The following is a 15,079-nucleotide window of genomic DNA, read 5'->3' on the forward strand; positions in this document are numbered from 1 at the left end:
AGTCATTAGAGAAATGCAAATCAAAACCACAAGCAAATGCCATCTCATGACAGTTAGAATGGTGATCATTAAAATGTCAGGAAACAACAGACGCTCGAGAGGTTGCGGAGAAATAGCAATGCTTTTACACTATTAGTGGGTGTAAATTAGTTCAACCATTGTGGAAGACAGTGTGGTGATTCCTCAAGGATCTAGAACCAGAAATACCATTTGACCCAGCAATCCCATTACTGGGTATGTACCCGAAGGATTATAAAGCAAGCTACTATAAAGACACATGCACATGTATGTTTATTGTGGCACTGTTCATAATAGCAAAGACTTGGAACCAACCCAAATGTCCATCAATGATAGACTGGATAAAGAAAAGGTGGCACATATATACCACAGAATACTATGCAGCCATAAAAAAGGACGAGTTCATGTTCTTTGCAGGGACATGGATGAAGCTGCAAACCATCATTCTCAGTAGATTAACATAAAAACAGAAAACCAAACACTGCATGTTATCACTCATAAGAGGGAGGTGAATAATAAGAACACATGGATACAGGGGCAGGCATCACACTCTGGGGCCTGTTGCGGTGTGGGGGACCAGTGAAGGGACAGCATTAGGAGAAATACCTAATGTAGATGAAGAGTTGATGGGTGCAGCAAACCACCATGGCACATGTATACCTATGTAACAAACCTGCACATTCTGCACATATACCTCAGAACTTAAAAAGTATCAGAATAAAAAAAAGACACTAAATATTTACTAATACATCATTGTTTTGGCTTTTGTAATTTGGCAAGCAGGAAGGAATAGTATCCATTGTTGTTTTCTCCCTTTGTTCTGCAAGCAAAAGGGAGGGTGATAGTGTTACAGGAGTCCATTGGTACCATTTTGCCAGCTGGAAATCTCTGCAAGTGCCATGATGTCTGCCTGGGTCTCATTTGGGCTCACCAGGCTCACTCTGCCCACTTGGCCCAGCAGGCTGTGCTTGGTTGTACCTTGACCCAAATCCCTCGCCTGCTGCAGGTTCTGTGTTCAGCCTGGCTTAACTGGGTGTGCCACAACCTGCTTCCACCTTGGAGACAGCATCTGGAAGAGGGGAACATGTTGGTGCCTGAAAACTCAAAGATGCCAGCAACTGTGGAGCCCCAAGGCATATTACAGCTCGTGTGTGGCAAGTCCTGAAGTCTGAGCCCCCAAGAAATGTTATAGCTACTTTGGTCCCACCACCTGCAGCCTGGTGAATGGTGCATGTTACTTCTAGTTTGGTCTTGCTAACCACAGCTTCGCAAGTTCTGTGTTCTTGTCCCCTGACCAAGAAGAATAAGGTATGCGGGCACCCAAGAATGAGTAGGGTGGAGAATTTTACTGGGTGACACAGGGGGGCCCATGAGTGAATAGCTTTTGTGTTGCATAGTCCAGAGTTTTTATGGGCTCAGAATGGGGAAGTGTGTGCTGATTGGTCCATGGGCAGGACTGGAAAAAGCACCATTTGATTGGCTAAAAGGCATTGAGGAAGTTCTCACTCAGGTCATGGACTCCACCCAGAACTGGTAGCTCAGTTTTCAGATTTTAAACTGCCTTTGACTGAAGGTTGGGTTTCACTGGGGACGTACCCCTATCTGCCTAGTAATCTGTGTCTCCTGTAACTATCATCATCACTGATTTTCTATGTACAGATTTCAATTCCAAACAAGGATATATGAGAATGTTCATTTCTCCAAACTGGTAAGAGAAAACATTAGATTTTTGTTTTTCAATGGCAAAACAATTAAGTACTGGTTTTAATTTTCAAATGCTAGTGAGATCATATGCAGGGGCCTTTGAAAACAGTATGCTGAGAATAGATAGGGCTGAAGGACAGTATCTCCAACTGAACTTTTAATGAACTCCCGTAGGCGCCAAGAAGGTGGGTAGATAAGAAAGAATATAGAAACAAGGTACTGAGTAGAAGGTTACATGTGGGAAAAGAAAGTTTGTTTTGCATTGCATTCTTTCTGCTGACGTGAGGTTTATGGAGTATAAATAAAGTGAGGCGGAGGCTCTGAGTGCGGCCGCCATGTTCTCTGTGTGTCTTTGTCTTTGTGTGTGTTCTTTCATTCTCCACCACCCCCGGTGCGGCCCCCAACAAGTGGCGCAGCGAGCAGGGTCAGCACGGGTGAGTAGGGGAGAACAAGAAGGGGAACCCCCTAGGAGCGGGTAAGGCTCAGATATTGTTAAGGGGAACCTTCTTAAGCTTTCATTATGGGAATTCCATCTCTCTGGCCTCAGAATATTTATGGCTGTTTCAAGGACTATTGCTGTCTATGGGAGTAGAAGTGAAAGAAAAAGACTTTGAAGTGATTGTTTGCCCATGTTGAACAACATTGTTACTGGTTTCAGTATCAGACGAAAGTGCAGCTGAATCGCAGAGAATGGTTACAGGTAGTAAAAACTCTGCTTAGAGCTCTCCAGTTAGGGGATATTATGCCTCTAAAATTGTGGACCTTGTGTAACTCTATCACTCAGACATTAGAGTTACTTGAGACTGATTCGAAGTGTGGTAATGTAGCCACAGGAGGAAAGGTATCTGAGGATTTGGAAAAATAAAATAAAATAAAATAAATCTGAAATGGAGCCCATTTGTGCCAGGGTAGCAAAAGGGGGAGAAGAGAAAAAGCCAGCTCTTCCTTCTTCTAAGGGAAATTCTGACATGCAGTGTATTATGGAAATGCTTCAACAAATATTACAGATATATTCTTCTAATTCACCTTTGCGAGCTTTCCCTGTTTCTTTTTCTTCTGCCCTGTTAAAAGAGGATTTTCCAGAGCCTCCAATCCCCTGGCTTCCTTATCTTTGCCTTTGTTTGGCAAAGTTGAAGCCCTGTTCACATCAGACATACTTTAAATTTATACTAAACACCTGTTTAATATGTTAAAACCAGTGTATATGTATATCTTATTGTTTGTTAAAATATTATGAGTATTTCAATAGTCAATAAATAAACACATTAATATTAACTATTAATATTAATATAGTATTAATAACCCCAGCTAGGAAATTGTTATGTTATAGGGGTGCATAGGTTCCACCAATTTACACTCCAAACAGAAGTTGAGTATTCGAGTTCCTTAACACATTAACTACCTCTTGATATTTTCTGTGTTTTTAAATTTTAACCATTGTATTGTGTATGTAATGATTCTCAATTTGGTATTAATATACATATTTCCTAGTGAGTAATGATGTTAGACATATAGGTTTATTGTCATTTCTTTGTTCTGCTACTTTTGGTTGGGTTATTTGCCTTTTCTTATTAATATGTTGAGATTCTTTATATTTGGGGATATGAGTATTATTATATATTATATATACTTTTAATTAAAAAAAAAAAATTTTTAAGGAGCTGGATCTGTTTCCAATTATTTGTGCTTCTTTTGCTCCTAATGCTTAGTTTTCAAATGGTGGCAATAATGTCCAATTTAATGCCTTACAAATTAAATTTTTAAAAAGAAATGAAAGCTGCCATTTCTAACTATGGATCTCAATCTCCTTTTATCCTTGGTCTTCTTGATGTTTTTTCATCAGAAAATTTGATGATTCCTATAGACTGGAAGACTTTGGGGAAGGCTTTTCTTGATCGTTGTCAGTGGTTACAATTGCACAGCTGGTAAATGAACAAGGCACATGTATAGGCTAGAAAAAATATTATGTGTGATCCCCCTGGACCCACTGAGGAACAACTCACAGGCACGGGCCAATATGCTACTCTCAATGCTCAGGCTGGTTTAGATGATGTTGCCTTTACTCAAATCAAGACTTTGTTTTTAAGGGCATAAAATAAGGTAGAGATAACAGGAAAATCTTCCCTTTCCTCTGTGAAGATTTTATAGGGCACAAATAAACAATATTCAGATTTCGTAGCCCGTCTTCAGGATGCTGTCTTCAAAATTGTGGGTGCTGGCCTTGCTTCAAAAATTTTGTTATAAACATTGTCTTTTAAAAATGCTTATACTGACTGTTAAAAATTGTTAAAATCGTTAAAGGCCAATGGGGCCCATTTAGATAAATATATTAAAACTTGTGTTAGTGTTGGAGGGGCTATTTATGATGCTCAATTATTTGCTGGAGCTTTGTCTAAAGCCTTAAAAGGAAATAACAAACAAGGTGTTTGTTTACAGTGTGGTAAACCTAGACATTTCAAAAAAAGGAATGTCATAAAAATTGAACACTTTTATCCCTCAAGGCAGAAAGCTGCCTTCAGAGGTGTACAAATGTTGTGGTAAAGGTCGACATTGGACAAATAAATGTCATTTCAAAACTGATAAAAGTGGAAATTTACTGTCTCCTCTCCTGGGAAATGGGAGCCGGGGCCCACAGGCTTGGGGCCCCAACAGTTTATGTCACCAGGTCTGAAAGTGTAGTTGGTTTATCAGTCTTTACAAATGAGAAATATAAGAAAGGAAAAAAATGCACAAACTAACTAGGTTTCTTGTAATAAATGACTAAACTAGTCAAAGGACCAAAAAATACAAGATCAACATGACTCTGAAGGATGTGAGATTATGGTTCTGCACTTGTTACATTAAAGAGCTAAAATTAATAGATGTAATATTAACCATAATAACAGTAATAATAGCCATAGTATACTGAGTACTTACTATGTGTCTACTACTGTGAAAAAATCTTCACTTGCATTTAGTTCTTCCAACATCCCTTTAAGACTGACAAATTTTATAATTATTACCATTTTGTAGACAGGAAAACAGAGTTAAGACAGTTTTATAAATGTATCCAAGGTCATATAGCTATTATATTTTGAAAATATGACTTTCTGTCCCCAGAGCTTACATGCTTAACCCTTTCCTCTAGACTGCTCTATAAAGTACAAAAATGGTAGTCACCCTCCTTGGAATAATCGGAGAAAAGAAAAATCAATAACTAAGTAAAAGTTGTATCTCAGCACCAGATCAAATCCCAATTTCAAGTATCCATTTAGCCTTGGATAGCATCACAGTGTTTTGAAAACCAAAATCCGTTGAGTATTTTGTGGTCCACCATCTTTTACAAAGCAGATACTCTATTGAATAGTAAGCTACGAACTGAATTTCTGTACCTGTAATCACCTTATTTGTTTACAAATATTTGTTATTGACTAAATCTGCATACGATACCCAGTGAACAATGGCCTACAACATTAAGGAATAAATTCAAGTCCTCCTTAAGGATCCCACACCTTACCCCAGTTTCTCAGCTTTATGTGGCAACTAAGCAGAGCGCCGCTGCTGACTTAGTTATTACTCAGCCTTATACTTTGTCTCCTAATAGAGAAGTATATAAATTAGCTATTAGAGAGTGTGGCCCTTTGCCAAAAGGACATGATGTTACTAATAAAAGTCTTATTATGGTTCAAGTCTCACAATTTATATGCCTAGAGGCAGGGGAACGTATTCTCAATAGGGAGGATTTGGTAGCACAGAAAAAACTGTTTTTTGGGAAACTTTAGTTTCTAATCAAAAGCCCTTATGTTCAGTGTATATTAATGGAATAGTTTTTAAAGGGTTAATTGATATGGGGGTAAATATGTCTATTATTTGTTTAAATTAGAGGCCTATACAATAGGAAAAAAGACAAGTTGCAATTATACTCACTGACTTGGGTGCTGCTTCTGTGGTTTATCAAGACGTAGAACCTTTAACCTGTGTCGGTCCTAAAGGTCAACAAGGTCAAGTGGTTTTTTTTTTTTTATATTGTTCCTATCAATAGTAATTTTTGGAAACAAGATCTTTCACAACAATTTGCTGCTTTTTTAAACATTCCTCATATTTCCTCAACTGCCAAAAATAAAATGTTCAAAATGGGCTACAATCCTTTAAACCCATAGCCACCACTCCTATTTATGTGAAACAGTGACCATTATTTAAAGAAATACTTAGGACTCTAAAAGAGTAAGTCAAAAAACAAATGGCCAAGAGGAATATAAAGCCACGTATTTCTGCATGGAATTCCCGTCTTTGTCTTGTCTTAAAACTATAAATGTTTACATTAAACCTAGGGAAAGTTTACAGCCTGGTCTTCCTAATCCTGCCCTTATCCCACAAAGTTAAAAATTAATGGTCATAGATCTCAAAAATTGTTTTTTCTCTATTCAGTTACAACATCTTTTTTCTATTCTAGAAGGAGACAGTCACTTGGACAGCTCACGTCATTTAACTCCTTTGGCTTTACAGAAACTCCAGCTTGTGGAAGAGCAACTTCAAAAGGCTCATTTACATTATATCCTTCCCGATGTTCCCCTTTCCCTTTGTTTATTTCATACTTTACATTCTCCTACAGGAATGATTCATCAGACCAATCAACGGCTAAAATGGATCTTTTTGTCCAATAAAACATCTAAACACTTGGCTACTTATATCGATCGTTTAGCTAAACTAATCATCAAAGGACGGTATCACTGTCGACAACTTTGGGGAGGAAATCCTTCCTTAATTATCTCTCAATTCACTCATAGTCAAATCACTTATCTTCTTGCAACTTCTGATTCTTGGCAAAAAGCTTCATCAATCTTGAGTTACAGTTTATCCTTATCCCTCGGTACAACAGGGAGAATTGTTTGCTGTTCTAATGATCTTACTTGATTTCCCTACTACTGGTTGTAACATTGTTAGTGATTCTCAATACACCGTTTATATTACTTCTTATATTTCTCAGGCCACTTTACCTCTTTGTGCTACTTCTTCTCTTCAAAAATTCTTTTCTTTGTTATCCTTTACTTTGAGCCAACGTCGAGCTCCTTTATTCATCACTCATCTTCGTTCTCATTCTCAACTGCCTGGACCATTAGTTCATGAAAATACTCAGATTGATTCACTTCTAATTGGCCACTTGCAGGCTGCAGAACAAGAACATGCTCTACATCACACTAATAGTTCTGGCCTTCAACGACGGTTTCATTTAACTCGTAAATAAGCTCGTTCTCTCATTCAAGCTTGTCCTTTCTGTGCTCCTTTGAGCATTCCATCCTTCCATCCTGGAGTTAACCTGAGAGGTACTCAAGTTAATCAAATTTGACAAATGGATGTTATACATATTCCTTCTTTTGGACGATTAAAGTATGTTCATCATACCATTGATACTTTTTCTCATTTTCAATGGGCCACTCCGTTGCCATCTGAGAAAGCTGATTCTGTTATTACACATCTCTTAACTTGTTTTGCCATTATGGGCATTCCTTTTATACTTAAAACTGATAATGCCCCTGCCTATGTCTCTCATAAATTACAAGTTTTCTTACAGCAATACAATATTCAACATATCACCGGGATCCCGGGCAACAGTCAAGGTCAAGCCATCATTGAACGCACAAATTTAACTTTAAAAACTCAACTATTAAAACAAAAAGGGGGAAATGAACCCCCTCCAAAAAACCAGATTTTTTTGAAGGTTAACCTTTCTACCTTAATTTTTTTGATTTTGAAGGTTCTTTTTACCTTAATTATTTTTTGAATCAATGGAGACAATTGCAAGACTCTGCTGTCGTAACCCATCTTTCCTCAACTCCCTCGGTGATAGTCCCTGCTGACAGTTTAAAGGTTTGGTATCCTAATGAAGAAGGTAAGTATGTTCAAGGGCAAGTTCTAAAACAGGGACGGGGCTATGCTCTTGTCCTTACAGGGAGTGGACCTGAGTGGTTTCCTACAAGATGATTGAAACCCTGTTGAAAAGAAAACTGGATTCAGCATGCATTTCTTCCTTTGTTAGATGTGCCTCGGCGGGGGACTTATTTCTCTTAGTGAGGCTTTGTATGAATATTGGACTTATATTCCCTTTCCACCCTTGTATCAGAGAGTCGCCTGGGAGGAGGCGAAAATTAAGGTTTTCACCAATAACATTACTTGGATGCCGTCCCCCTATATGGACAAGGACAACATAGAACGAAAAACAGCAATTATAATCAGCACATACCAATTTGGAGTGGAAGGACTTCCAATATGTATGGGAAATAGTCCTCATTGTCTCCGAAAATCGCATGAAGCTTGGGCTGTTTGTTATAATCATAGTCATGTGGCTGCTAATACTGTTATTATTGTAACTAGTTTTTAATATAATCATACTGTATATAGTAATGAAACTATTCCTAGTTCTTTACTTTTTTGTCCTATTCTAGAGGTTTCTCCTAATATTGAGGTGCTGGAGTGACAACAATGTCGGGGAACTAAACCCCGGATTTTATTAGAATACAATGGGATGCAAATAACTGATTGAAGTGTGCACGGTGATTTTCAAATAAAATTTAGTCACATACCTTTGAAATAGCACCGGGTAAATAAAAGTATTGCTGCTAACAGTAATGAAACCTTGGTATGGCATGAAGGAGGCTTGAAGTACAGAGTTATTTTTGGAAGTTGTTAGTTGCAGGCGATGCCATTAGCACTTTTGTGGGGAATATGCCCCTTAATCTTTCTAACCCGAATAACTCCTTTCATATTCAATTATATCGGAATACCTCCTGATATATTATTGCTTGTGTCCGTGAGCCCTACCTATTATTAGTAGGAAATTTGACATGGGATAATTTTACGGGGATTGTTAATTGTACAGATACGTGTACATTTTTGTCTTGCCTCAATCATTCCTGGTGGCACAACTTTACTGGGGATATTTATATCCTCAGGGCTCGTAAGGAAATTTGACTACCTGTTAACCTTACGCGACCATGGGGGCATCACCTCTTGAGACTTATATTTGGACTTCTCTCCAGCGAACCCTCCGTGCCCTTGGACTTATAATTGCCTTGGTGATGAGCCTTGTCGCCATCGTCTCCACTGCAGCCATAGCAGGACTCGCTCTTCGTCAAAGCATACAAAATGCTGAATTTATGCAGCAATGGCACGAACAATCTCACCGGTTATGGCTTCAACAATGAAACATTGATTCTCAACTTGCTAAAAGATTGGACAACATGGAACAAGCGTTGACATGGCTTGGAGATCAGCTCACTGTACTCAGTACTCGGGTAACATTACAATGTGATTGGAATTCCACTCAATTTTGTGTAACGCCTGTGCCTTTTAACATCTCTCAAAATTGGACTGTAATCCAAAAATTATTAGTAGGCCATAAAAATATTAGTTTGGACATCCAAGAGCTCACTCAGAACATTTCCGAAGCATTTCGACAACAATTACATGTGTTGTCCGGAACTGTAACCCTTCAGGAGCTGGGTCAGCGCCTTGCTGCCTTTAACTCATGGACCCAGATGAAGACATGGATTTCTACAATCTCTGGAAGTATATTGCTTTGGGCACTTGGTTTGGGTCTACTTCTTTTGGTGATTTGATGCTCCCTCCGTCGCCACCAAAAACAAAAGAAAACACAGGAATAAATATGGGCTACCTTTTTAGGATTGAGGCAAAACAAAATTAAAAGGGGGGAAATGCAGGGGCCTTTGAAAACAGTATGCTGAGAATAGATAGGGCTCAAGGACAGTATCTCCAACTGAACTTTTAATGAACTCCCGTAGGCGCCAAGAAGGCGGGTAGATAAGAAAGAATATAGAAACAAGGTACTGAGTAGAAGGTTACATGTGGGAAAAGAAAGTTTGTTTTGCATTGCATTCTTTCTGCTGACGTGAGGTTTATGGAGTATAAATAAAGTGAGGCGGAGGCTCTGAGTGCGGCCGCCATGTTCTCTGTGTGTCTTTGTCTTTGTGTGTGTTCTTTCATTCTCCACCACCCCCGGTGCGGCCCCCAACAATCATATATTTCACCGTGTTATTTATTGTGCAATTTTGCTCAGTTTTATTTTAGAATGTTAATTTTATATATTTTATTCATTAAATCTTTTTAAAGAAATATATCAGTAATTTGCCTATCATATATATATTTGAAAATATTTTAAACATATGTTTCTCTCTTTTTGTGCTGTACAAAAGTTTTGAAATTCATATAATCAAATATGCCATATTATTTTTCATGGGGCTTACATATGGAATCATGCTTACAAAAGCCATTATTTCAGAATTATGTAAGTAATTATCCATAAATCTTTAAGCAATTTTACTGTTTCATATGTTATAATAAAGTGTTAATGCTTTGAAAACTTAATTTGATTCATTGGTTAAAATCAGGAGCTCATTTCATCTGCATTCAAAAACATCATATTCAATTCTGTTTTGTTTCTCACTCAAATAAATTTTATTATTCTTTCCTGATTAATTTGAAATTTCAACTCTATTTGTGGTCTCAACTATATAAGAATATATAGTTTCTGGCATTAATACACTGTTGCGCTTATCTTACTATCTTTTCCTGTATCTACAGTATATCTACAGTATATTTTAACATGCACAGTTATAATTTAGGATATTTTTGAATGATTACGTAACACGGAACATAAGAAACATTTAATTTTCATCTAATTTTCTCATCTCTCCTTTTTCCTTCACCATTGTGAAAGTGAGAGGCTGAAGTTGAGAAGACTTAGGTAGATTAGAATAAGATCTCTCTTTGTGAGTATGTATGTGTGTGTGTTTGTATACAGTAGTAGTAGTAGTAGTAGTAGTAGTAATTTTACTGAATCACTACGATAAAGCTTCTGAATACCTCACCACTCCATCTAACACTGTACTACGTTCCAAGTGCTCTTACTCATTTACAGATGTTTTTATTTGGAATTATGAAGTTCATGTGTAGTGCAGGTCAGGTAAATTTTCAAAATACCAGATTCAAATGAATTTCAGAGGCCATTTTTTAGATAAACTAAACTAAAATAAAAACACTAGAGCCTTCCAGGAGACAAAATTTTGCTTTCCATTGACAGTGTGCAATATTATTTGGCTAAAAATTACATCAGATGCTACTCAGTTTTGGACATAATTTTAAAAGTATTTAAAATTCATTAAGAGCAATAAAACGAAATATATATTTCACATATATATATATCTCCATACTTCTTTTTCTGCATCAGAATTATTTCTCCCAGAGAAAGAAGAAAAAGTATGAATAAATAAAATTATTAATTATTAATTTAATTATAAATTATTAATGTTATAATAAATTGTTACTTAATTATAAATTAATAAATTATAAATAAAATATAAAGGTTGGGGTACTGGACAAATTAGTTTGGTAAAAACATACCTAGAGTCACATACATAGAATTTGCAGTCAAATTAGCAGCCAGTACTGTTAAAAAAACAACTATTTTGAGAGTAAAAATAATTAAAGAATCTCTGAGTAAAATATAGAGTACAACCTACAGATATTTTGACCAAATAAATGACTAGATTCATAACTATTTATAAAATAATCTGGAAAATCAGAGTTAAAATTTTACATTCTTACACCAGTAAATATAGTGAAAGAGCTATCTTTGTAATCTCATACATAAATAAAAAGAAAAACTTCAGATAATTTGTATTTGGCTCTTAGTTGTGGTTTTTGTTTTGGCATGTTTAAAATGAATATTTCTAGTGCTCTGAATAGGCACTTCAAATGTAATAAGGACTAAAAAGAAGAGATGACTCATTAAACATTAGAAATGCACCTATTCTGTCCTTACTCCTGTTCACCATCTCAATTTGCCTCACCGCATTATAAGAAAGAATGTTTATCACCTAAATAAAGGCAAAGTTCTTAATACAGCTAAACTGCATTATCTCCACATTTTCATTAAAATGTTTAAGAGCTGCCAACTGGGATAAAACAGTAGAGAAATTTAAAAAGAAAAAAAAATGATTGGGGGAAGTAAAGAATAAAATGCATATAAAATAAGCAATTTTGCACAGACTATGTTAGTTCATTATACGAAAATCAACAGGGCTTTTATCTGCAAGGTTTGTCCTTAAAAACTGATTCAACCCTATTTACATACCTAATTGTAGACTAAATAGGCACACCCATTTAAAACAATCAATGAAATGCTAAATAAATATTTCAGACCTGGATTTTTCAAAGCATGCAACCTGGAGAAAATAAAAAGCCAAAATGAGTAATGATCAACGTGATATCAGAATAAAGTGTACAGCATAACTTCTTTCCACATATGATAAAATAATTTCAAAGTATCACTTTGAAAGATGTAGGTAGCCTTTGATTATTCTGCAGGCTGCAAACACTGACTAGAATTTACCCAGCTATTTATTCAACAACCTATTGTTTGCACACTAATCTGTGAAATTTCATAATGAGTTTGTAGTTTTGTTAACTTCCTGTGTCTTTTTTATTTTTATAAAGTGCATCCAGACAAGGAAAACTACAGCTGATGAGGGGAAAGTCGGTGTGATAGTAACACCTTTGCACGTATCCACTTTTTAAGGGGTGAAAAAGTTCATCATGAAAACAGTAAAACTTCATTCCCATTACCTCTGAAGAAAATTATTTCAGAGGCATTAAAAAAAAATCATGCTGGCTTCTTCTCCTGAAGTGATCTGAAAATTTGAAAACATCAACAGAGGGCACTAACAGGCTGTTCTGGAAAGCCTTTCATTTCATTGCCTGTAACAATGAAACCTAGCTGCAAAGGCAGTGTCTTTTAGCTGCGTGTAGTTGCAGATGTGACATTGGGACAAAAAAGTACAAATCAAAAAGCATTTGTACTGTCCCTGTGCAGAAAGATAAATTCATAAACTTAGCTCATTAAAATGTCACTTGCTTTCTGTATATCAAACTCTCTCTAACGCTATATATTCTCTAACACACCTAATTTTTCTGCCTGTTGTTTCAAATATAATTTATTTCAAGCTCTAGACTTCATTACATATCACTAAACTCAACGCAAGAGAATATTTAGTCATGCAGTTAACTCTGGGTGTTCTCCATTGTTGGAGGTATATAGGAATGTTCCCCAAAAAAGAACTCTCTACAAATAATAATTGTTCTTGGCATCCTTTTCGTATATTTTGCTTTTGGCGTCATTTTTCATATTCAGCCAAATAAGATAATAGAAAAAATCTATGGTAATACTCAACCTTTATAACAAACAATTTGTAAAGGCAATACAGAAATTGTTTAAACATTTTGGAACATAAGCAAGCTAATGAGTTTACATTACAGGATGTAATTTCAGGAGCTTTGAGTAAGGCTCACTTTTTCTTAACAAAAGCAACCATCAAACGACTCAGTCATGTCCTATATTCTATCAGCATAGTTTTCTTCTGTTATCTGAACATTATATATTTAATGGAAGAAACAATGCACTTTATCATTTACTTTTGCCCATCTCTACCTAAGTTTATCTCATACCTTCAAAAGAGCAGTGGCCTATGTTAAGGAAAGAATATTGTATAGAAAATTCTTAAGTAAGTGCCTTATAAAGGAAGAGGTGGAGGTGGAAATATTATTTATGAAGAAAAAATTTGGTTCGATAAGGGGCATGACGCTGTATACAATCTTTTAATACTAGTTATCTTTACTTAAGGCAGGTCCTGAAGATAAGAAACAGAAATAAAACATTTTATAGCAGCTTTCCTAATTAGAAAACCCTTAATATTTATTAAACAGAAACATAGTATGCATTTATGATGCACTCACAATAAAATCCGGGCTACAATAATAAAGAAGACATGGTTCATGTCAATAAGTAGCTCAGATTTTATTCACTGACATAGTCATTCAAACAAATAATAATAATAATACTATGTATGTGAATGTAAAGAAGCACAGAATAAGAAGTGATTAATGCTGCCTGGGAGCACTAAGGAATTTTTAAAGAGAAAGTTATATTTGAAATTAGAGAATAGAGGATATGTAGGAGAACAGCACATGAAACACTGAGGTTCACACTGAGAACAGGAGAAGGAATTTGTGTTGCAAGCCATGTGTGCACACCTGGCAGGACATGACTGGTTTAGACAATTACAGGAGTTTTAATTTTTAAGAAACAGATAATTGGTTTGGGGGTGCTGTGGGAAGCAAGGTTGAAAAACAATTTAAATATTGTGATGGTTGGTTTTCATCCTATGGATGATAAACAACAAAGAACAGAAAAGAGAAGTTAGCGACAAGAAAACTAGATACGGAGCTGGTGAAACAGTACCCACTGAAGATAATACACATCTGGAAAACAAATCAGTGTCAGCCATAATAGAGACATGTACGTGGTGTGAATCTAATGCAAATGTTTTCACTTTTCTGTAACTTTCTGAATATCTGGTAGAATAGACCTAGCAAAAACTTATTTACATTCAAAATTAGGTAGCTCCTGAGAAATATATAGGCCATGTTAATTGCTGGGATTCAAAGTTATATGATAATGTCTGATGAACTGGTAGGACAAGATTAAAAACAATTTATATACAGGGACGTATAAGCGTCTCAACAACAGCAGCAACAACAAATCCATTCTAGAAGAAGGAAGTGACAATACCCAATCCTTAGCTATTCCCCAAACTAGACACAATTTGGTTCATATTTGAATTCAAGGAAGTAAAGCTACTGGTCTTGGTGGTAAAACAGGAAAAGTTCTCTTACCCACCTCGCAGGGCGTAGGATGCGGGCGTGGCTCACTTCTTCAGTGCCCCACTGGTCAAGACCCTTAGCGGGAGCAGGCAGACAGGCAAGTCATGGGGACCACGCAGCTTCTCGGGGTCAACGTCTACACCTCTTAAGGCCCCCGTAGGCGTGTGTTACAGAGTGCTTTTTCAGCTTAGCTGTCCGCGGGTGGCTTGTGTTAATCAGCTCAATTAGACTCTCTGCCTTAGCACAAGGACAGAGGGCTTTCTGTATCCCAGGTTCTTGCTTTAGTGCACGGAAAAACTGGATCACACGTGGGCTTGGAGATTGCGTGCAAGGTTTTTTATTGAGTTGTGGTAGCACTCAGCGAGGTGGATGGGGAATGGAATGGGAAGGTGGTTCCCCCCCATAGTGGGGCTGCCCAGCAGTCAAGCTCTTCTCTAACCTCCCAGGCCAGACTCCACGGAGTTCTGCTGGTGGACGCCAGTGCCTGTCGCTGTGCTCTTCCGCTCCCCCTGACAACCAGCTGTCTGTGTACTCTTCCGCCAGTGTGTTCCTCTCATGTGGAGCAGCTTGTGTGTTCTTTCGCCAGTGCTTTCCCGGCAACGTGCGCTCCCGGCAACGTGCCTCCTAGGCAACGTGCGCTCCC

The 15,079-nt window shown here is 37.0% G+C and overlaps 1 long non-coding RNA gene across 1 annotated transcript in view; it reads right to left on the bottom strand.

Moving 5' to 3' along the window:
* Positions 1-15,078, bottom strand: part of LOC108584418 — a 232,344-nt gene extending 217,266 nt beyond the window's left edge. The window contains exon 1 of the long non-coding RNA XR_001899448.3: positions 14,453-15,078. This is a non-coding gene — a long non-coding RNA (uncharacterized LOC108584418). The remainder of the gene's footprint in view (positions 1-14,452) is intronic.
* Position 15,079: the final 1 nt, after the last annotated feature.

Source organism: Papio anubis, chromosome 2, assembly GCF_008728515.1.
Source record: "Papio anubis isolate 15944 chromosome 2, Panubis1.0, whole genome shotgun sequence".
Lineage (NCBI taxonomy): Eukaryota > Metazoa > Chordata > Mammalia > Primates > Cercopithecidae > Papio > Papio anubis.